General features: G+C 43.4%; 1 long non-coding RNA gene across 1 annotated transcript in view; it reads right to left on the bottom strand.

Moving 5' to 3' along the window:
* Positions 1-12797: 12797 nt before the first annotated feature.
* Positions 12798-25289, bottom strand: part of LOC122461787 — a 68297-nt gene continuing 55805 nt past the window's right edge. Inside the window, exons 2-3 of the long non-coding RNA XR_006283967.1 lie at positions 16687-16789; positions 12798-13626 (exon numbers count right to left, since the gene is read on the bottom strand). This is a non-coding gene — a long non-coding RNA (uncharacterized LOC122461787). The remainder of the gene's footprint in view (positions 13627-16686; positions 16790-25289) is intronic.

Raw genomic sequence — 25289 nt, 5'->3', positions numbered from 1 at the left:
ATGATAATAAGATATAAAATCTATTAACAGAAATGAAATGTATGTCCATTTCCTACTGGCAATTTTTTGGATGAGGTTAAGACCCGAACTGAGTAAATAACTAATTTTTCAGTTTGCTGGCAGCTTAAAAAAAAAAAAAAAACAGCACATTTATTTTGGGTCAACCCAAATTTTTTCAGAATTTTCACCCAAACAGTAAAAAAAAAAAAAAAAAATTGTTTCCATTTTGGGCCTTTTAAACTGTTTAAGTAAAACCAAAGAAAATTCTGAAACCACTGCCAGTTTTCATACACTGAGCCATCTCACTTCCTCCTTCCTTCTCCTAACCCCCACCTCCTGACTTCCCCTCTGACTGTCTTATGCACTTCTCCAGTTTAGTCACACAAAGGGATTGAGGTGTTTAACTCTCATTGAATGGTGCCTAGAAACCTTTGAAGATCTGGGCCTAGGTGTCAGAGCTCACATGATTGCTGCATACATATAAGCAGCAAGAGGAGTCTCCAAGGCACGCTGTACATTACGGACACACTATTAATTTAACTGATATCGTTAATGTGGAAATAACAGAAGCATGTTTTTACATATTGTTGTATATAGGTAGGTCCTATATTAAATGCATAGACTTGTATACTATTGTAAGTGGTTGTGTCGAAATGATTCTTTCAAGCAGACCAATGCTATCAATACAATTTAAACTTCGGAGTGAAACACTATAGCCTGGAGTTTGACTCTAGTCTCTAATACTTTCTGAAAAGATAACTGAACTTTGACCAGCTCTTCAGCCAAGATCGAGGCTGACGTGCAAAAAGGAGAGTGGTCCACAGCTCGGGTACGATAGACCCAGGCAGACACAATCTTGCATAAATGGTCAGCTGAAAGAGCAGACGTAGCAATGGTTCAGGTGGGTAGCTGGAGCCCCACTATTTAAAAAATACTGTTATTAGTTTCTCCATCTATGATGAGTTGGGGGGATAACAAGCAATGTGGAGGTGACCCAAAACTCTGCCCCTAAACTTCTCCAGCAGGATATCAAGTGACAACCGTGAAAAAAAAACAAGAATCATTGCATCATTAAAAGAGATGCACTTTGCCTGAACATACCTGCAACTGCGTGGTGCTATTTTTAGCAGTTTTGGAAAGCTAGTTTACTCAGTTAATTCTTTTTCTGGGTGTTACACACCCCTGAAAGATGATAAAATGAGCATAGTCATAGCCTGGGAAAGGAGAAGTGTTAAGCAGCAACCTAATACCTGAATCTGCTTTATGTGGTCACTCACATGGGCAGTCCTCTTCAGAAGAAAAGGAAAGAAAAAAGCAGTCTTCACTGTTATATAGTTAAGGGGGCCATGAAACTTCACTGTACCAGCAGCCAAAGAGGGTCCCTGATGCAGATGAAGTCCCTCCGTTTTGTTGGAACATTGTACACGTATGGAGTATTCTTGGCAGGAAACGGAGTCTCTCTCTCTCTCTCTCTCTCTCTCTCACACACACACACACACACCCACCCACCCACCCACCCACCCACCTAGGCTAATCCAGACAAACTAACACCAGATGGAAGTTTCTAGTAGTTCTAATTTCAACACACAAAGTAATTTAATTCAAACATAACATTTCAGGGCATTTCTGAGCACTATTGATCACGTTCTCCTTGTGAGCATTTTACAGAAGTGTCAAACGTATTGGCAGTATTTCATGTTGACTAAACAAAAGTCTTGTCTGTTAGAAATCCATTTCCCTATTCCATCCTTAGCTGCTTTGATTCCTCAAAATTTCATGGCATTATTTTTTTCGAGGTATGACATTTTAAAACCATCACCGTTATGCACGTAATTCCCATCATCTAGGACATCTGGGAAGACAAGTGTTTAAATCCTACTCATTTACTGCTGTAATCTGTGATTCAAAAGATTAAATGGAGAGGTTTTAGTTACTGACATTTTATTTTTTCCAATATGCTTAAGCCAGCCTTGTCATTCAACCTTTCAGTGTGTTCTGTACCACAATTAATGTTCCCAGCGAGATAAACTTAAAATAAGTCAGTGGAACTGGAGCTAATGGCTTCAAGAAACACTTTTGATCTCCAGAGCTTTTACCTTATGATAACATTTTAATATCCTAAAAGTGGCTTGAATTTCTGCAAGAATGTGTTCAGTGTATTTTGAATTGGAACATTTCTTCCCTAATAAAAAAACGCCAGTACTTTGAAATGCCAAATATATTAGAGCTACATTACTGTCTGAAAGAGAAAACCTCTTCTAAAGCTAATATTTAAACACACACTGTTACACTTCTCCAGCTGGTGTAAGTGGTTCCCTGCCACAAATCAGACACAGTGCAGATAAATACACTGTTCAAGCTTATTATAGACACCCACCTCCACCCACCCTTCAGTCCCTCACACACTATTCCATTTCTGGAAGGCCTCATCTGAGCAGACTCTGCCAAACATGCCCAGGGCTTGATTAAGGCATCTCTTCCTGTTCCACAATACAGTTTCAGAGTAACAGCCGTGTTAGTCTGTATTCGCAAAAAGAAAAGGAGGACTTGTGGCACCTTAGAGACTAACCAATTTATTTGAGCATGAGCTTTCGTGAGCTACAGCTCACTTCATCGGATGCATGCTGTGGAAATTGCACAAGACATTTTATACACAGACACCATGAAACAATGCCTCCTCCCACCCCACTCTCCTGCTGGTAATAGCTTATCTAAAGTGATCATCAAGTTGGGCCATTTCCAGCACAAATCCAGGTTTTCTCACCCTCCGCCCTCCCACAAACAAACTCACTCTCTTGCTGGTAATAGCCCATCCAAAGTGACCACTGTCTTCACAATGCATATGATAATCAATGTGGGCCATTACCTGCAGAAATCCAGGTTCTCTCACCCCCCTCCAAAAACCACACACCCAAACTCACTCTCGTGCTGGTAATAGCCTATCCAAAGTGACCACTCTCCCTACAACCTGCATGAAAATCAAAGTGGGCCATTTCCAGCACAAATCCAGGTTTTCTCACTCCCCCACCCCCATACTCACACAAACTCACTCTCCTGCTGGTAATAGCTCATCCGAAGTGACCACTCCCCCTACAATGTGCATGATAATCAAGGTGGGCCATTACCAGCAAGAGAGTGAGTTTGTTTGTGGGAGGGCGGAGGGTGAGAAAACCTGGATTTGTGCTGGAAATGGCCCAACTTGATGATCACTTTAGATAAGCTATTACCAGCAGGAGAGTGGGGTGGGTGGAGGCATTGTTTCATGGTGTCTGTGTATAAAATGTCTTGTGCGATTTCCACAGCATGCATCCGATGAAGTGAGCTGTAGCTCACGAAAGCTCATGCTCAAATAAATTGGTTAGTCTCTAAGGTGCCACAAGTCCTCCTTTTCTTTTCACAATACAGTTGCCACCATTCAAAAGTCAACAGTATTCAAGAGAGTCTCAGTAGACCAGAAACATTCACTTTCTCTTTTGATTTAACTGACCGATTGTTTTGGGGAATGCACATTACTGGAGCAGTCAGATAGCCGACATACTTACTAGACCACAGAGCACTGTTGGACTTTAACAAGCGACTCCTACTCCTGTCTTTACTGAAGCATCTCATGAGGTCTTATGCAGGAGCTTGGCCCGTGTTTGTCCAGTGGCACGGTAATTTAGGGAATAGGAAGCTAGCTATTGACACCTGTTGGTGAACAGGGAGAAGAGCAGCCCAGAGCTGCATCAGAGCTCCAGGCGAACAGGTAACTTCAAGGTGGGTGATGGCGCAGAGGGGGCAGCCATGCAGAGGCAAGTAGCTGTGCTGACGGGCTTTTGCTGAAGCCACAGAGTGTAATGGCATAGCTGACGAACTCCTGTAAGGGCCCCCCCTGTCCAGCTATTAATAAAAGACTAGATGATAGAGCCCCCTGGAGCAAGCCAGACAGCACTTCTCCAGTGGCTAGAAATAGACTTGCCTGAACTCTGGTCTCCATCAATCCTGGACAACAAACAGCGAGCGAAGGAAGTAGCTATTGCAGGAGATGTATACTCAGTGTATACATGTATACAGATCCTCCTCTCACAGTGTAAGACTATTGCCAAGACCCCCGCTGGGGTGGGAGTCACACATATACACAGTTCCTTTATTATTGCTGGCTTCCACGTGTTTATTTTGTGCCCTCTTTATCCCCTAATAAAGTTTTCCTTGTTTTAAACTTGTTGCTAAGTGGGGAAATGTTGCCTACCAAGAATGCCCGTGGGAGGTAATTTAGTTTTCCAGCTTTTTGGGTGGGGCCTCAAGCCAGAGCTATTTCTTAAGTTTCTGGAAGGAACCCTTGGATAATTGAATTCAGCCCTTTTTGCCGAGACAACGCCTGGCAGGAGAGTTAAACCAGTATTAGAAATAATGCTTTCCTTCGATGACAAGGAAAGAATTTTATTATCCTTGAATATGTTTTTGTGCCCTTTCAAACATGCTTATTCTCACAAGATTTTGCTCTAACTTCATATACTGTAGCTGGCAGTGCAAAGCTGAGCCTTGACTCAAACTGAAAAGTGATCCATAAATGGTTGTGAACACAATAGTCTGTGTTCCCAAAAGATCAGATCAAGGTTGGCTGGGGACGGGGATGGGGGAACTGCAGAATAGGAAACTGCTGAAGCAGTTTTCAAGGTATGCATTCAGCTGTTTGAATTATGTTCCTGCCATTAAAATACACAGTAGATAACTGTTTTAAATAGCCCCTGTCAAGATTGCTAGGAGTACCATACCTTGACATTAGGTCTCTAGTAAAGTGGCTACTTCCAGGAGTTTCCCATTTAAAAGGGCTTTTATTATGCTTCAAACTGAACATTGTGGCAGCTCAAAACATGAATAAGAAGTGGGGAAAGTAAATGTTTGATTTACTGAAGAATTCCAGCAAACAAACGGATGCACTCTTGTCCCTGCAGACAAGCAACATGCACAGGGAAAGAAAAATTACTCAAAGCAACAGGGAGCAGGAGATGGGGCAAAGGCTAAGAGAGAGAGAGACACAAAGTTATGTAATGTCAATATATGTTCTGTTTGGCTGATGTAAAAGTTCACTTTAGGATTACAAGGGGTTAATTGCACTTATACAGGAAAGACGACAAAAGCTTCAGCTAGCCACCATTTACCCACACTAGACCTGTTTTCTTTGACATCCTCTCTCTGACCTGCTATCAAGCTCAACAGACCAGTCTGGCAGGGGTTGGAGGCCTTCACAGGTTCCTTTGCACCTACAACTTAAGCCAAAGGGCTTTGGGTGTATAAGCAACATTCAAGGGAGGGGGAAGTGGTGGCCAGGGACTGTTCAAAAGGAACAGGCTGACCCAGAGACAGGCCTTGTGGAGGGGGTCATAGGCAGCTGGGCCTTATCCCTGGAAATTGAGGTGAGAGACATGCATATAGAGTGTTTTAAAGTCCTTCTCTCTTATGCTTTGCTGTATTTGTAGCATTAAGATTAAACAATACTTGGTTTAAGAAAGCTGTCTGGTCACAGCCTCAACCTCTGGTCACAGCTCCCAAAGGAAAGACTTGCAGGTGGTGAGTCCAGTTGGACCTGCTGAAACATCACATTTGGGACCAGCATTCCCTCTAAAATTTGTTTGTTCTGAGTGGGCTACCAACTCCACCCAGCACTACATATTTGCCCTGGGGCAAGCTTACACTTTTCAAAGCAGTACAGTGACGTGTCAGTAATACATATACACATGGATTACACAACAGTGAGTTGAATGCCTGTTAACTTTCCAGAGTTGGAGTGTTAAAAGCCAGAAACTCAGAAGTCCCCAACTTTCCCCCTCCCTCCCCATGAGCCCATACACCCATCCCCTCCCAGGAGATTCAGCCTTTGAGGGATCCCCCTACTGTCCCCTTCCAAGAGCCCTCCCCCCCACCCAACTCCTTACCCCTCCCTGCAGGCTTGCATCTTCCTTGGGAGAAAGGATTTTAGGGTCTGTCCCTCTCTGTCCCACAGCCAGTCCCTCCCCACCTCGGGTCCCCCGGAGGGAGTTGCCAGCGCAGCCTGGAGAGAATCACACAGAGCAGACACCCCTACCTCAGCAGTAGCATGGGCTCCCCTCCCCGCATTCCTCCCCTGTGCCATGGTTCTCTGCCAGGGGTTCATTTCCTTGCCAGAGGATGTGGTGAAGGCCAAGACTATAACAGCGTTTGAAAAGGAACTAGATAAGCTCATGGAGGATAGGTCTATCAATGGCTATTAGCCAGGTTGGGCAGGGATGATGTCTCCAGCCTCTGTTTGCCAGAAGCTGGGAACGAGGGACAGGGGATGGATCACTTGATGATTACTTGTTCTGTTCATTCCCTCTGGGGCACCTGGCATTGGCCACTGTTGGAAGACAGGATACTGGGCTAGACAGACCTTTGGTCTGACCCAGTATGGCCATTCTTATGTTCAGTACCACCAGCCCCTGAACAGCCTCCCTGCCCTCCCTAAGTTGCGCCCCTGACCCCTACCTCCCAACCTCACTCCTTAGCCTTCCCTGCTGGCTTGAGACTTTCCATGGCATCAGGTTCCAGCAGAAGGGCCCAGCAGGACCCAGTTGCTGGCCATACTCCCTCCAGAGCTGGCATCCTCACCCCTCCTGGCTGGCTCAAGGCTTCCTGCCAGTCCCCAGCACCCAGAGATGCTGCAACCTCTGGCTGCTTAAGGGCCTGGTTGCCAGCCACACTTCCAGCCAAACGAGATGCACGGTAGGTACCCAATTGCTGCATGGCTGCACATGTGCGCAGCTTAGGGGGAATGTTGGCTGGGACTCAGTGAGCTGTAGTCAAAGCCCCAATCTAGGAGTGGGAGAATTGTGGAATTCCACCCTAGGACAGATGAAGACAAACGGGCTAAATCCTGAGTGGTTGCACTCAGAGAGACTAGAGAGGGGGTCAAAAGTACAACTAGTCCTGTAACCGTGACAAGCTGCTCCTCTACGCAAGGATGAAGCAAAGCTTTGCTTCCCTGCACACTAAAACGCCTTCTCCCGGATCTGTGTCCCAACCCTGCAAAGCCCACAGGAACCACGGCTCTAGGTTTTGAGCAAAACTGTGCACAGCGCCTGCAGAGGTGCACAAGTAGGGAGCAGCAGCAAGGAGCCTTCCTTCCTTGCATGCAACCAGAGGCCAGGTGCAATCATAGGCCGTGCATGCCAGTGAGCACAAGGACCTCAAGTCTAGCAGCCAGCGCTAACCTCCTAGAGCAGGTGGGGCTATGCTCAGAGGCTTTCTGAAAATCTAAGTACACTATATCCACTGGATCCCCCTTTTCCACATGCTTGTTGACCGCCTCCAAGAATTCGAGTAGATTGGCGAGGCATGATTCCCCTTTACACAAGCCATGTTGACTCTTCCCCAACAAATTGTATTCATCCATGTGTCTGATAATTCTGTTCTTTACTAGAGTTTCAACCAGTTTGGCTGGTACTGAACTCAGGCTTACTGGTCTGCAATTGCCAGGATCGCCTCTGGAGCCTTTTTTAAAAATTGGCGTCACATTAGCGATCTTCAGTCACCTGGTAGAGAAGCTGATTTAACGACAGCTTACACACCATGGTGAGTAGTTCTGCCATTTCACATCTGAGTTCCTTCAGAACTCTTGGGTGAATACCAGCTGGTTCTGATGACTTATTACTGTTTAATTTCTCAGTTTGTTCCAAAACCTCCTCTAATGACACCTCAATCTGGGACAGTTCCTCAGATTTGTTTCCTAAAAAGCAGGGCCAGCTCCAGGCACCAGCGTTCCGAGCAGGTGCTTGGGGCGGCGGTCAGAAAGGGGCAGCAGAGTTTCCGCGGTGGCGGCAATTCGGCGGCAGCTTTTCTGTTCCGCCGGCCATGGTGGCAATTCAGCAGCCGCTTCTCTCTCCCCTGCCATCCACAGCGGCAATTCGGCGACAGGTTTTTTCCACTGCTGCAAAAACGGTAGAGCCAGCCCTGCTAAAAAGAATGGCTCAGGCAGAGCCATCCCTTGGGTAGGGTGAATTGGAGTGACCACTCTGGGTCCTGCGCTTTGTGAGGCCCCACAGGCCAGTGTGATTGGCTGGTGCGGTCGGTCCCAGAAGAGACGAATTCGTCACTGCCGCCCTGGGCCCCGCACACCCCTAGGGACAGCCCTGGGCTCAGGTTTGGGAATCTCCCTCACATCCTCAGCTGTGAAGACCAATGCAAAGAATTCATTTAGTTTCTCCGGAATGACCTTATCATCCCCGAGTGCTCCTTTAGCATCTCAATTATCCAGGGGCCCCACTGATTGTTTTAGCAGGCTTCCTGCTTCTGATGTACTTTAAAAAAAAAAAAAAAAAAAAAACACTTTTTGCAGTTAAAAGGCTCACTCATGGGAAGAGTTCACTGCCAACCTTGAAGAGGCTGCAAAGTGTCTGAGCTCCATTGGGCCCCGATCCTGCAAAACCCTTAAGCATATGCTTGCCTGTAAGCATGTGCTTAAGCACTTTTCTGATACTGAGCCAGAGTGCTTGGCTCCTCACAGGATCAAACCCACTGGGCTTGCCTCTGCTCTCATATGCCTCTAGGATCTTCCGCTGCGGTGGTGCAGCTCTACACTGCCTCCCCTCATTGTCTCCGCGGTGGTATACAGAGCCATAATTAATAGAACAACAATGCTACTAGCACAAATAGTATTTACACCCACACAAACCTTCTCTGTGAAACAATGTTGGCGGTCACTGTCCCAGCCTCTGACTATAGAGCTGCTTGCTAATAAATTTAAGTTCCAGCAGATGTATAGTAATCTATACTGTAGGAGTGCCTCTGATCAGCTGCTGAACATACTATGTGCCACTGATGTGAGCGAGAGCGTGTTAGACTCTGAAATTTAAAAAGCTCTCACTCCTCGTTCTCAGGAGTAGCTCCCCTGCAGACAAGAGAGAGTTACACTGGAGTGAGAGGAAAAACCAGATGCCGAAATGTTCTGCATATTTGAAAGCTTTTTTTCCCCCCTTTCTGTTCACATTTCCACCCCACCCCCAACTTCTGCATTTCTCCACGGTCATGCTACAAGCGTGAGGCTGAATGCTGAGAAGACAACTTGGTGCATACCCAGATGGTCATTGTCAGGTATAATAATTGCCAGTGGTTCATAGTAAGTTTATTAGTTAATTCCCATAAGACCCTCGAATGCAGAATATCCAGAACAGCTGATCTGTATGTATTAATTTCTCTCTCCAAGGGCTCCTTGCCTGCTTTTCATCAACACCGATATTGACGTAGTTTTCATTACTTCCTAGTTGCTCACATGCCACCTCTTTATTTTTCACGTTAAAGAAAAGCAATTTAATAGCACAGCCATTGTAGAAGCCTTGTTGATTTCCTCTCCCTTCTTGTTTATAGAGCTAATTTTTTCTTCATTTCTGTCCTTCAGTCCTGATATGTGCTGAAGGGCTTCTACAAGTATATTTGCCCAACTTTAATTGCTACCAGGGGATTAATGCCTTCAAAATTGTCTACAAAACGTGTCTGTAAGATTACACTGAGTCTTCAGATTGTTCTTTTCACATCTTCATACCTTTATAAAAATTCCTGTGTGGATTGCGTTTTCCTTGCTTGGTCTCAGTGCATATATAAGTCTGAGTAGAATCTAGTCTTTCGAGTTGTGCAAGACTAAAAGCAGTTAACATTTTCTGCTGTATGAAGGATCAAGCCAAGTTCTCCTCCATTTTCTTCCAGAGGGTTTCCACTCACTAAAAGGTGAATTTTCATTGTTCCTTCCATTTCTAAGGACTGGGAATGAACTTTACAGTTTGAAACTTTTCAGGTTGTTAGGCCTTTCTGAGGATGAAGCAACTGCAGGACTCAGCCTTTATTCACTGAAAGTGCCTTGGAGATCTCTCTGATACTACTAATTACTCCCCTGGGGCCCACTTCCCCACCTGCACTGGAGTAAACCAGCAGTAGTGGAATTACACCACTGTAGAAATCAGTGAGGAGAATCAAGTCAACTGTATCTGTAGTAAGTGAAGAAAACCCACCCCTACAAAGCACCTCTATGAAATCAATGCCCAGCAGTGTAGAGGCGGTGGTTGAGTAGTAAGATACCAGCTGCTGAATAGTCAGGTAGGCACCACTCCTCAACTAGCCTACAGCAAAAGGCACTGGAACTATGCCAGTTCACCCAAGCTGGCCCTTAGTCTTCTGTGGATTCCACAATGGCATATGTACATGCACTACGCTCCCCCATCTCCGCAACCATATCCAGTTTGTCAAAACCCTACAGTCCTTACGCTGGCAACACTCCCAGGGACTTCATTTCCGCAGAAATGAGAGACCGAAGAGGCCTGTTAGATTATCTAGTCCACCTCCTGCTAGCAGGGGATGCTTCATTTTGGTACACTGGCCAGCTGAGGTTCAGAGGTCTAAAAGCAACAGGGTTCCACTACTGCTTTTAGGAGACAGCGCCACAAACTATTATACTACATCTCACCAGCAGAATTCTTTTCCTGCTATAAACTCCTTAGGGACTACAGCACTGCCCCCTCGGGCACGTCTACAGCCGAGCTGGGAGGTGTGATTCCTAGCTCACGTAGATGCACCCGTGCTAACTTGAGCATCATAGCCAGGGTAGCCCGGGTGGCAGCTCGCACTACCTACCTGAGTACGTACTCACCCGGGCCCCCGGGTACGTACTTGGGTGGTTAGCTCAAGCCCTCGCCCATGCCATGCTGACTGCACACTGCTATTTTTAATAGTGCAGGTATTTCTACACAAACTGGGAATCACACTCCTAGTTCTTATGTTGCCGGAGGGGTTAGATTCCATTAATCAGGTACATGCAAACAGGGATAAACAAGCAGTTGATCTCCTTCAGGTATGTGCATGATGCCTTTGGGGGGGAGGGGTAGCTCAGTGGTTTGAGCATTGGCCTGCTAAACACAGGGTTGTGAGTTCAATCCTTGAGGGGGCCATTTGGAATCTAGGGTAAAAATTGGGGATTGGTCCTGCTTTGAGCAGGGGGTTGGACTAGATGACCACCTGAGGTCCCTTCCAACCCTGATATTCTATGATTCTATGATATAGTCATTAAAATAAAGTAGATACCAGATACAATTTAAAACCTTCTGCCAAGAGCAAAAAAAAAGGGAGGTCATTTTTGGCAAATTAATATAATCCAGTCTTTTTTGGCCATCTGTAAATAACATTTACCTGAAGCAGCTGGACGAGGCTATATGCAATACCATAAGGAAGTCGTACAATTATCTGTGTTAAGAGTGAATAACTTTCTTGAAATGAAGTTCAAGAATGGACGGGGTGGGGGAGGGAATAATAGGCTCTATGCTTTTTTAAAAAAGATACCCCAAATGCAACTGATCCACAGTCTCCAAAAACTCAGTGAAGTCTCAAGAATCCAAGAGGCAGGAAGCTCATTTACAGTGCATGAGCCTTCCACTCCTTGAGCACTCAGCAAGGCAGTGTCTAATTGGTCTTGTGCAGAAAATTGATGATGCAACCAGATATTATTTATATTGCATTAGCACCTGGATAAGCGTTAAATAAGTCACCTAGCATGTGCCCGTGCATCTTTCCTAAACATGTATAATTTAGAAAGGATAGCAGCTTGTTAATGGCCAGATTCTGATCCCAATAACTGAGGTAAAGGCCCAATCCAAACCCCATTGATATCGATGGGCTTTGGAGCAGACGCTAAATCCAGAGTTACTTCATTGATTGGAGTCACTACAGATTTCCACCGGTGTAACTGAGAACAGAAGCTTGCCACAGGATTTTTAGAAGTCAAAACAGAGTGCAAAGGCCCCAGGCTTTGGTGGTTCCATTACTTTTGTATTGCTGTATATGATTTGGGTCCTCTTATATTTTGTCATTTTAACACTTACACAGTCACCTAAATCTCGATTGCAAATGTTGTACTCAGTTACATAGATGCATCGGTGTAATCTACAAACTGATGAAAAAACCATAAGATTTGCTATATCAGATCAGACCAATTATCCTCCTAGTCCAGTGTCCTCTAACAGCAATTGCTTCAAAGGAAAGTTTAAAATCCCCATTATGTAATAGTGTGCCTAAGTCTTCCGAACCCCAGCCAACTGGTCTTATGTTCTAAAGCATGAGGGTTTATAATGCCTTATCAACATTAACCCTAGCTAGCACCTCTGTTTTCCTGCATATGGGGAGGGAAGAGACTGTTGAGGGCTGGGATAGGTTTCAATTTGGTTTTCCTTCCCGGTTCAGGGAAGTTGCTGGGTTTACTTTGATTTGTATTTTTAATGTATGACAAAGATGCTTAGAGCCAGGGATAGACCGATAGGTTGACATGGTACATTAAAACCTAAAATATATAGCGCTGTTGTGGATAATAGTCTTATTATTCCTGCAAACCACAAATCTCTTTTTGTATCCTGCTATATCAAATCATATGGAAGTGAATTCCACAGGTTCATTTTGCATTGGGTTAAAAAAATCTCATTTATCAGTTTCAAACTTGTTGCCTTTTAATTTTGTTTAGTATTCCCTTCTTATATTGGGAGAGGATAAATAGCAGTGCCTGACTGCTCTTCTCTGTGCCATTCATTATTATCTATTCCTCTGTCATATCTCCTTTTATTAGTCTTCTCTCCAAACTAAGTAGTCTTAAGCTTGTTTAATCTCATAAGAAAGCCCTCCCATGCCCCTAATTATTTTGGTTGCCCTTTGCTGGCTCTTTTTTTATTTCTGCCATAACCTTTTTGAGATGACGTCTATTTCTCCAGCTGTTAAGAAACAGCAATGAGAGGGATCAGCAACAGGAAAACAGAAAATAGGAAGACCCATGTGTTAAACATTTATATTGCAATAGTATCTAGAAGCCTGTAGGAAGGCAGAGCCTCATTGTGCATACAGTACATGATAGTCCCTACCCAAAGAGGCTGCATTCTCAAAATCAGAGGAATCTGGCGGGGGAGGGGGGGGAAGAAGACAACTTAGTTTGTAGACTTACATTTATAACTCAAACCACTGGACAAATTTACCTCTAACTTCCCAGAAAATTCAACCTGTACTTTGAGAAGATGTGATGTACATTTGATACCGACTAACAAGTGTTTATTTTACATGTATAACAAAGGGATTTAGACCCTGCTGTCATGGCAAATCTCAGTGTAAACTTTACTGCACATAACTCTGCAACATCTAAATCTGCATATGGTAGAAAGAACAATGCTTGATTGTCAGATCCAAGGAGGAGTTTGCCATGCTGGCAGTTAGGAAAAACTTTCGACTGGTGCCTTCAGCAGATTTGCTGTGGAAGTCACTGAGAGAACACAGACCCCTGTGCTATCATTTATCAGTCTTTTTAAGAGACTAAAATATTCCAGTGACAGAAATCACTCTGATGCAGACATTAGGGGAACACACCAAGAACTGATCGTCCTATATGAGGAACACTTGAGTAACCAACTTGAGGCCGTAGCCAATGGATGACCTTTTCAAAAGTAATTAAGCGAATTAGGGGCCTAAGTCCCATTTTCAAAAGTGAAGGTCTTACCCTTTTCCTTCACTTAGGCATTTTTAAACATTTTACCCAGAACCTTTATCGTGCTTTTTGTTCCTAGAATGTTCAATATGCCCACGGGGCTTCACTGGAGGGGGAGTTCAATTGTGCACCTTGGAAGAAAAAAAAAATAAAAAAAGCTTTAGCAGTGAATGAACTAATCCAATCCCAGAAAGTGGAGCTCATGGTGCAAACCTAGGAGGCTGGGTCCCCAAGGGAAGCACAAATACAAGATTACTAGGCTCCCAATGGAGTACTTGAAGGAGTTGTTAAAAGCTTACCTTCAAGCTGCTGGGAAATTTACTCTTTGGCTAGCACAGAAGCTGGCAAAGCTGCTGAAATGAAAGGTCACTAATAGAGCTTGATTGCAGTGACCTCACCTCATGCTCAAAGGGGTATTAAAAGATAAATTAACAAAATATAAAGTGATGAGTAAAGCTGCTGCAGGACTGGTAGCTGGATCAGTGAGACAAGCTAGGTGAAAGTCTGCATTCAGCACAAGATATGTACAGCCCTGGATTTTATTTTCCAATTAAGGGATGATAATAATAATAAATATTAATTAATAAATTAACTAGGAATTCCTGGGTGGCCTTTTCAAAAGCCCTTTCTATTGACCGAGCTTTGATTGCATTGAAGTTTTACCATTGATTTCAATGGGAGCTGAGTTGGTCCAATGCAAAGCGCTTTTGAAAACCTCACCCTTTGTGTTCAGAGTGTGTGGAGTAGTTAGTCTAAGTGGAGACAAGAGCAGAGGGGTATGGTCTCACAGGTAAACAGTGCGAAATATCTAGAACAGAAGAGTTTACCACTGCTCAGGAAAGGTGCTGTAATAAATGATTTCACTGTCTCAGCAAAGATGCTGTAGTTAATTCAGCCACAAAGAACACACCAGCCAATTCTCCTCTTAATCCAAACACAGGAAAAATCCCTGTGTGCACTCACAAGAGGAATCTGGCAGCCCCCAAAACCAACATAACTGAGAGCACGGTAGATTGCAGATTGTGCCATTTGGGGGTCTGATCCTGCAAACTGCTATATCTGCAAGTAAAGCTACCCCACTCCACATTTCATTGCCTACTGTGGGACACAGCATGAGGGGGGCTTGTATCCATGGACAAAGTAGTTTTCAGGAAAAGGCAGTACATTTGTAAGTGGTTTCCTCTGATGACTACTAAGAATTCTCCAGTCTGTCCTGCCAATGGGTCGAGTTGCTGCAGGTCAGACAATGAAAATGGTCATAATGATGATCTATTTCACTAGAGGTTTTCAAAAAGAGGCTGGATAGTCTTTGAAGGTTTAGACACAACAAATCCTGCATCTTGGCAGGGGTTTAGACTAGATACCCTTTTAACCCTATGGTTCTATGACTGTATTGTCCAGATCATTCTGGGGGCCCTCTTTTTCTCCTTCTAAGTCTCACTCTGATTTAGTGCAGCTTAGAGTCCTTTTGGTCTGCAGTATGCTGACGGGACATTAATAAATCTGAAATAGATGTACAGGCTCTTAATGCACTACCAGAAATGGACTGGAAGGCTACTGTTCATAATCTGTGCAACATTTAAGGGGGGAAAAGACCTAAATAGGCTTTAAAACAATCATCCTCTTATAAAGTTGTCCAATTTTTGGCCTTGCATATACATCTCAGGGTGGTACATTCAAGCCTCTGGGACGCATCATTAAAAAGAAGCAAGGGCTAATTTACAAGCCATTATGAAATGGACCATAAACTTTAAAAATTGGCTGCAGCTTTTAGAAATAATTTTACAAGATTGAAGACTGAGATAGCTGATGGACTGTGTGATAGCAGGCAAAGCCGGTGCCAAAGACTAAGGGAGGGAAAGCAGCTAATTCCATATTATAGCAAATGCATAAAACATTTATCACACCAAAATGTTAGTTTAAAATAGTAATTAAAATCAGTTTTCCCTCTGTTCAATGGAGATTGGTTATTCATTTGAAGTTCATGAAGCTGCCCTAATTTCAACATCATTATTTCTATGCTCATATCACAGGAGCCATTATATTTTAGATTCATTAAGTAGCTTTCCCTGATTTATTTCCCTTGCTTTCAATCTCCTGTTTGCAAACCTTTGTACTGAACACGGAAATTTCATTTAAAAAGGAGTCTCTTAATGACTGTCTCCTGGAAATACATTTCCAGTGCATATGAGAAAAAGCAGCCTCAAGTAATATGTACAAATGAATTGCCTCTGAGCTGGATCATTTCCAGTCTCTTCTAAACTTAGCACTTTTACCTCTGGACTAAACTGAGTTTCAGTCTGTCTGGCCCCTCCATTCAGCTATTCTCATCGTGTGTGTTTGGTGGGCTGGGGGAATCCTTCTAGCCTCATTTACAAGAGTAAGCACAAAGGACCATACCACTTCCTTCTTGGGACAATCCTGGCTGAAGGCTAGACTATTAGCTCTACCCTATTGCACTCTACAAATCTTCAGCAACCACATGGCCACAATGGCATCCAGGCTAATTTAGAGCAGACTCCAGGCTACCTGGAATTAAACTGCTGCACGGTTTGGGATGTGAGGGTGTTGTGTGCACCCCTCCTATGCTGAAAGGGGCAGGGCAGGGTAGCTGGCACAGAACCAGCTAAATTGGCTTTGCAACACCCAAGGACTCCCCTATGTTGTCGGCAATTCTCAGCTGTTCCTTCAAGGCAGCTCTCTCTGCAATCAAAGCCGGTGTGGAGGACTGGGCCCTCAGGCTGTACTAGTGAAAGTATTTGACAGTAGTGGAGATGTTTAGACATGAAACAGATAAGCAGTTTCATACTCCTTGTCACAGTTCAGGGTAACTGCACCTGTATTCCCCATCCATTGTCCATCCAGGGCATCCACCTTTAGGCTCCCATCACCTCTCTTAGGCAGAGACCCATATGCCACTCCCTTCTAACCAGGGGTTTTCATGGCTGCACAGCTCCCTGCCTAACAGTGGGATATGCCCAGCAAGCCAGACTGACTAAACAGGCCAGTGTCTGTGCTCTGCTTTCTCTACAAAGGCTACAAACTGTGTAGTTGCCCAGAGTTACAAGTTACCACACAGCTATTTCTAAGCAAGTCCATTTATTCTTAAGGTAAAAGCATTAGAGAGAGAACATTAAAAACAAAAGAACCCATACACAGGCAAACAAACAAAAAAAAAAACACACACTTACCAGAGGTCACCCATCAGTCTCATGGAGCTCTAGTCAGTCAAGTCCTTCCAACCCTTCGGCAAGCATTGAGGCCCCTTCTGGAACACAAAGTCCTGGCTGTATGCTAGATCAGAAAGAAGGCCTGAGTCAGGCTATTTATCCAAAATCCTTTGTCTGTTGGTCTCTGGAGACACTAGTATATGTAATCATCCCTGGGAGGGTTTACAACTTGGCTGAGTTGTCTTAACCACCACTCAATGTTGTCAGTTCCTGGAGGACCTGTGCTAGCCCTCCCCCATGGAGTAGAACACAATCACATATAAACCATTCATTTAAAAACAATGGACCCTAAAGCGATTGCATAGGGTTGCACTGTCACATGTACCCCCTTGAGAGGTTACACACTATCCCTGCCCACACTAATACATACACTTAATAAATAAGGTCTTTCAAGGATATTGCAGGAAATTGCCAGATCTGTCACACTCCTGCCTCAGCTGTCCCTGCACATTTGACTAACCCCCTGCCTATGCCAATCACAGGAGTAGTACAGGATTTGCATTTTAGTTAACAGGCAATAACAATGCTCATCGAAAAGAGCAATTGAAATGTTTAGCTTTTAAAAAAAATAGATTTCTGTAGGTAGATTGGATTGTTTTACAGTAATCAATGTGCTGATCTTATCAGAGAAAGACTAGGAAAATTGCTGCCGTCTACTGATGAAAAGGAAGAGGGGAATCCTGAAGACCAGTTCCGAGCACAGTTCTAAAATACGAGTTTCTTACGTTTTTTATTCAACTTGCAAATTCTGCTCTGGAAAGTGACTTTATGAAAATGGCACCTTCTTAGGTCCTGATCCTGCAACAGAGATCCCTATGCCTGCAGAGGGGCACAGGAGCGCCACCCACATGCATCACATTGTAGATCAACGCCTTGCCCAGCAAATCAGCTCTTGTGCTTATTCAGAGTCCAATCTACCGACTTCAGTGATTAATAATAACAATTTTACCGATTTTTACTCCTGACGGCATTGCAGAAACAATATAGCTCAGAGAGCGAGCTGGACTTTGGTTTTCTCTTGTGCAGCATTGGCAGAAGTGGTTACTGAGTTCCAATGGATTACACCTGTGGAAACTCATGGGCAGCAATGACATTGCACAGGTAATAATAAATAAAACCTAACCCTCATACAGCACTTGTTTACCAGTAGATCTCAATGCACTTGAGTTTCACTTGAATATAGTGTGCTTGGCATGGAGGTAACTGGGGTCTTACTACGTCCTGCAGAACTTCTATTACAGGTGATGTATTGGAAGGAAATAACTAGACCTGGTTTTAAAAAAGATCACAGGAATTTTTTTGAATATGTGAGGGGTTTTTTTTGTTTTTAAGTCATGGAATTTTTTGGTTGTCACCATTTTTCAGGGTTTTTTTCCCATTGAAAATTAATGGTTTGACTCAAAAAATGTCAAATATTATATCAGAAAATTTCAGCCAACTCCAGACACAACCCAGCTTGGCTCTTAGATGCAAGATGGAGGAGCAGCCCTTCGCAGGAGTAAGTTAGCATAGCTCCAATGACCTTCCATGGAGCTTTGCTGATTTATTGACTGCATCTGAAGGGTAAGCAATTAGAAAGAACATCTTCTTACTTGCATTACCACATCCTATGGAAATCCCTGGAGATACAGCCATTGAGGCTCTAATGTCTGTTCTACAATCACCGATCAGAAACGCACTTCACAAGTAATTAAATATTCATTGTCTCTGGGACGGAACCCCAGCTCTCCCTCCTCCAACATGAGTGCCCAATCAGCCAGGCTAGAGAGTCACTCTCACGGCTCTCTTGTCCCAATTAATATTTAAATATTTATACAAAAACTAATAAGCTTAAATGGAAGAGATTGAGCAGAACCCCAAAACAGCCTATAGCCCAGTGATTCAGACACCCTCTGGAGAGGTGGGAGATCTGGGTCCAAATCCCTGTTCCACACCAGGTAGCGAAGAGATTTGAACCTGGGTCTCCCACACTTTAGGTAAGGGCTCTAACCACTGGGCTGCCAGGAAGAAGAACAGGAGTGGAGAGAGGTGCACCTCCTCAGGTTTTTTGTGAGAAAGGGTTGACTTGGTTTAGACACCCAAGTCCAGGAAAAGATTCATGGCTGTGAATCCCAAGGGGAGGAAGATGCTTCCCATTAGGCACCTAATTCCTTGGCATTTCCTATTGGCTCCTCAGCATGCTGACCTTTGTGAATCCCATTCTTAGGCACCTCTCTCCATATATTGTGTAGGGAGTCTGGGCGCCTAACCTGGGGGAGAGGGTACCAGTAGGTGGCAGGATGCCTAAAAGTTAGACCCAATCTTGCAATGCCTGAGTCCCTGTCACCATGCCTTGGTGGGTGCTGAGAATGCCAAATTCAGGACAGACTGCTGAGAAGTAGGGAAGAATTACCCCAAACTGGTGATTATTCTATCATTAGATATACCAGACCAGTATCAAATACAGGGTTCTTCTAATCCCAAGAGATCAGACACCTAGCCAGGTCAATATAGAACTCAGATCTTACCCAACAATCGCGCTGATGCCAAGCCTTTGGTAACTAAAACTAAAGGTTTAATATGAAAAGAAGCGAGTTAATAATGGTTAATAGATCATATACATAGAAATGATTGCAAAGTCTTTGTATAAGGTTTGTAGCAGTGATGGAATACACTGCTGACTTGTAAAGTCTCTCTGGTAACTTCCAAAAGATTGGAAGGTTCTCAGCCTATAGTTCAAAATGCTCCTTTTAGTTGTAAATCTACAGTCCAGAGAATCAGGGCAGGAAAGAGGCAAAATGGAGATCTCAGGGGTCTTTTATATCCTCTGCCACATGCCTGGAAAGTTACTCTCCCTGTTTGTGGAAAGTTACTGGCCTTAGATGGAGTCCAAGGTCACATGAGTATATCACACATTCTGACATGGCTTGATGACTCTCAGGGGGTAGCCATTGCCCATATTCTTGCTGAGGTGTCCACAGGAAGAGCAATGTGGGAAGAATGAGTTTGTTCTATCGCCCATTGTGAGAGTAAGTGTCCTTGGGCTGTCTGGCTTTAATCTAAATTTTACCTGGTGGGTGTTACCCAGAAATACAACACATCTGTATGATGCCAATACATAGCCAACATCCATAATTTCAGATACAAAAAATGATACATGCATATAAACAGGATAATCATACTTCGGCAAATCATAACTCTTCCATTGACACCTTACATGGCTGACGTTGTACAAGATTTGTTGCAATTGTATAGCAGTGGCAATATCAATGATATAAATGGTCATAATCAATGCTTTGTGGATCTAGCCCATAGTGATTAACAGCAAAAAGCAGATAAACCCCCTGGGTACCCGGCAGATGGGATAAAATGCACCTCCAGTTCCATCCCAAGTATGTCATCTTTGAAGTCACCATGTTACACAGAGTGTGCATCAGGGACCAGCTCCAGAGGTAGGGGTTAGTGAGAAAAGAATGGAGTCTGGAGTCTTATAAGGAAAGTTCTGAGGCAAGGAGTATATCTTCACATGCTTGCAGAGCACCTTACATAATTAGACCCTAATCCTGACTGGGACCCCTAGGTGCTACTGGAATAAAAATTTAAAAAAGGAGCATGGAGTAGTATGCTAACCACATGTCTGGGAGGACCTCAGGACCTCTTGAGATCCTCATTCTGCCACTGAAAGCCTCTGTGACCTGGGGCAAGTCACCTACAGTATCTTCATCTCAGTTTCTCCATCTTCAAAATAAGGTGAGCAATACTTATATAACTCAGAAATATTGGGCCATTCCATGAGTTATTACTCCCACCACTTTGAAGATAAAACATTTCTTAAAGTCAGAGTAACTGGGATTATGTAACCTAATTGATCATTGTAATTATTCCAGTTGTGATATTTAATTTCACCCCTCCTTTTATGATTTGATAAAAAAATCACATAGTCCAGCAAGTTTAAAGCTCTGAGCTGGCAAAGCTCCTTCAACAGCGCTCTTAAACAGAGATAAATACTTGAGTCTGCTGCAATGAGCTGAAATACTATGAAATTCTTTATTCCAAAAATTTGCCTTATGCAGGCCACTGTGCAGTGTAAATAATAGTTTTATGATATTTTCTGGTTTGGGTGATGTATAGCTGGCTCCACGGGTTACCAGTGGATAACTTACTACATTATTACCGTTACACGTGTATATGGGAGAAGGCCAACTTTATCAGGAAGGACAACGCTTCCAAGGAAAACTGCTGCCAAGAGGTGCAGAACAATCTTTGCCCCTTCAAGAGGGACAACATCAAACTCTCTCCGTACAACCGATGACGGTTCCCGAAATCCTTGTTGCTGGGGTTTGGTTTCCTGGCTATGCCAGTGTTTCAACTAAACATCTTCTGCGTGCTGCCACGGTCAGTCCATCTGCAGTCAACAGCACGCATCAGTTCTTTGATGGCGCAGAGGTTAGGACTGGAAAGGGGATCCAGTAAAGCCACAGATTCCTAAAATACAGCCCCCTCTTCTCTGAGAGATGTTTCACTTTCTCCCATATGCCAAAGGCATGAGACAAATCTTAGCGCAACAGTAATCAGAGGGGGTGAACGTGATAATTTTGAGTACCCTTGGATTTCTGGACCATATACACCCTGCATTAGCAGTGCATTCATTGAGACATTCCTGTGGCGGGAAGAACACCTCAGTCCAACACTGTGGCATTTAATTTCAGAAAGGGGAACTAAGCAAAAATGGGGAGGTTAGTTAAACAAAAATTAAAAGGTACAGTGACTAGAGTGAAATCCCTGCAAGCTGCATGGACACTTCAAAGACACCATAATAGAGGCTCAACTTAACTGCATACCCCAAATTAAAAAACACAGTAGAAGAACTAAAAAAGAGCCACCGTGGCTTAACCATGTAAAAGAAGCAGTGAGATAAAAAGGCATCTTTTAAAAAGTGGAAATCAAATCCTAGTGAGGTAAATAGAAAGGAGCATAAACACTGCCAAATTGAATGTAAAAACATAATAAGAAAAGCAAAAAAGGAGTCTGAAGGACAGCTAGCCAAAAACTCAAAAGGTAATAAAATGTTTTTTGAGTACACCAGAACCAGGAAGCCTGCTAAGCAACCAGTGGGGCCCCTGGACGATCGAGATACAAAAGGAGCACTTAAAGATGATAAAGTCATTGCAGAGAAACTAAATGAATTGTTTGCTTCAGTCTTCACGGCTGAGGATGTTAGGGAGATTCCCAAACCTGAGCTGTCTTTTGTAGGTGACAAATCTGAGAAATTGTCAGATTGAAATGTCACTAGAGGAGGTTTTAGGAATGACTTGAGAAAGTTAACAGTAACAAGTCACCGGGACCAGATGGCATTCACCCAAGAGTTCTGAAAGAACTCAAATGTGAAATTGCGGAACTATTAACTATGGTTTATAACCTGTCCTTTAAATCAGCTACTGTACCCAATGACTGGAAGATAGCTAATGTAATGTCAATATTTAAGAAGGGCTCTAGAGGTGACCCTGGCAATTACAGACCGGTAAGTCTAACATCAGTACCAGGCAAATTAGTTGAAACAATAGTAAAGAATAAAATTGTCAGACACATAGACTAACAAATTGTTGCGCAAAAGTCAACATGGCTTCTGTAAAGGGAGATCATGCCTTACTAATCTATTATAGTTCTTTGAAGGGGTCAACAAACATGTGGACAAGGAGGATCCAGTGGACATAGTTTACTTAGATTTCCAGAAAGCCTTTGACAAGGTCCCTCACCAAAGGCTCTTACGTAAATTAAGTTGTTGTGGGATAAGTGGGAAGATCCTTTCATGGATTGAGAACTGGTTAAAAGACAGGGAACAAAGGGTAGGAATAAATGGTAAATGTTCAGAATGGAGAGGGGTAACTAGTGGTGTTCCTCAAGGGTCAGTCCTAGGACCAATCCTATTCAACCTATTCATAAATGATCTGCAGAAAAGGATAAACAGTGAGGTGGCAAAGTTTGCAGATGATACTAAACTGCTCAAGATAGTTAAGATCAAAGCAGACTGTGAAGAACTTCAAAAAGATCTCAAAATATGAAGTGATTGGGCAACAAAATGGCAAATGAAATTTAATGTGGATGAATGTAAAGTAATGCACATTGGAAAAAATAACCCCAACTATATATACACACAATATGATGGGGGCTAATTTAGCTACAACTAATCAGGAAAAAGATCTTGGAGTCATCATGGATAGTTCTCTGGAAGTCCACGCAGTGTGCAGCAGCAGTCAAAAAAGCAAACGGGATGTTAGGAATCATTAAAAAAGGGATAGAGAATAAGACGGAGAATATCTTATTGCCCTTATATAAATCCATGGTACGCCCACATCTTGAATACTGTGTACAGATGTGGTCCCCTCATCTCAAAAAAGATATACTGGCATTAGAAAAGGTTCAGAGAAGGGCAACTAAAATGATTAGGGGTTTAGAACAGGTCCCATATGAGAGGAGGTTAAAGAGGCTAGGACTTTTCAGCTGGAAAAGAGGAGACTAAGGGGGGATATGATGGAGGTATATAAAATCATGAGTGGTGTGGAGAAAGTAAATAAGGGAAAGTTATTTACTTGTTCCTATAATATAAGAACTAGGGGCCACCAAATGAAATTAATGGGCAGCAGGTTTAAAAAACAAATAAAAGGAAGTTCTTCTTCACTCAGCACGCAGTCAACCTGTGGAACTCCTTGCCTGAGGAGATTGTGAAGGCTAGGACTATAACAGGGTTTAAAAGCGAACTGGATAAATTCATGGCGGTTAAGTCCATTAACGACTATTAGCCAGGATGGGTAAGGAAAGGTGTCCCTAGCCTCTGTTTGTCAGAGGGTGGAGATGGATGGCAGGAGAGAGATCACTTTATCATTATCTGTTAGGTTCACTCCCTCTGAGGTACCTGGCATTGGCCCCTGTCGGTAGACAGGATACTGGGCTGGATGGACCTTTGGTCTGACCCAGTATGGCCGTTCTTATGTTCTTCTGAGACAACAATTAAGGCCCAACTCCTAATTGCACCAAACTTTTTTAATTAAGTTATCTTGTTGATAGGTGAGTGTTGATGGAGAGAGGAGATCAGTTTCTGTCTAACTCGGAACCAGGAAATTCTGGATTCCAAAGCAAGGGAAATATCCTCTCCCCAGGCCCCTAGCCCCAGGTCCATTAAATAATGAAGGGTACAAAAATAAAGAAAAGTGTCAAACATACGTCTGCTGGGTTAATCAGAACCAGGCTTGAAAACTACTCTCAACACAGTCGTAGCACTCCACCGCCAGCACGCAGACACGTTGCGCTGGGACATGTCTATTTGCTTGGCCGCTGTACTGATCATTCCTGCAAAAGTGTGTAAGCGCATTAGACTAAGCAACTAATTGGGCACCTGTTAATGTTTATAGAGAAAGACAGGTAATAGCTCCCTACCTCAAAATATTTTATTTATGTACAAGTATCACAGCACAAACAACTAGACTGATATTCCATTGCTTGCAGTTATCCTCAAAATACTCTTCCTAACCACAGGGACATAGGACTGTATGTTGCCAAATGAGCCATGTGCATTTTAGAGGATGGAGGGCAGAGCGGTCATGCTCTTCTCAAGTATCAGCTACTGGTCACACCAAAGCTGGGCCAGCAGAAAAGATGCTTATTTGGTTAAGTAACTGGTCCAGAAACAAGACAGTGCTCATGCCAGATAAACAATGGCTCAGGTGGCAGGTTACCGCTTGACTAGTAAACCTTCCAGTTCTCCTGTGAATGGTTACATCTATGTTTGACAGGCTGGTTAGCTGAGCTCTAGATACTATCCAGATCTACTGTACAGTTCTAGGTCAAAAAGAAAAAGGAGGACTTGTGGCACTTTAGAGATGAACAAATATTTGAGCATAAGCTTTCGTGAACTACAGCTCCCTTCATCAGATGCATTCAGCTGTCCATTCCTGTTCCGTAGTGAATTGAGGCATGTTCTTAAGCGCTTTGCTGAAATGGAGCTCTAATGCATTTAAAATACAAAACACTTCAGCGTTTTTCACTTGTATTATCCTCACAGAACCAGGCACTGGAAGAATATTTTCCCTCTACATTCTCCTCAGAGGACCATATTCTCAGCCTTCTACTGACAGAGAAATCAGCCTAACAGAAGCATTTATGTCAGGTTATCTTACAAAGACTATTTCAGCTGTATTGTCTAGAGAAGACCATCTGTATAATATTTGCCTGTCAGGAAAAAAAAATCTATTCCATTTTCCCAAAAGGAAAATTTCTATAACATTTCTCTGACAGGTAAGTTATAATTATCCATGCAGGAACACATCAGCTGGATTCCCTTGACAAGAAAAAAAAGTGGGGGCAGCGGTTCCCCTGGAAGAAAAATCTAGTAAATGAAGTGCTGATAGATTTCTTTTGCTAACAAAGGTGCAGAATTGCATTGTGTTATGGAAAGGAAAAAATTACAATACAAATAGAGAACCTAAAGTACAAATAGCACAGTAAAGCAAACTTCAACAGGATAACACAGAGACAGCAAATAACATATCAGACCTGAGCCAGAATCACTGAGTAACTACTACCCACAC

The sequence above is a fragment of the Chelonia mydas genome, chromosome 9 (genome assembly GCF_015237465.2).
Source record: "Chelonia mydas isolate rCheMyd1 chromosome 9, rCheMyd1.pri.v2, whole genome shotgun sequence".
Lineage (NCBI taxonomy): Eukaryota > Metazoa > Chordata > Testudines > Cheloniidae > Chelonia > Chelonia mydas.
The sequence above is the reverse complement of the archived record's forward strand: the minus strand, read 5'-3'. Positions and strand labels throughout refer to the sequence as shown.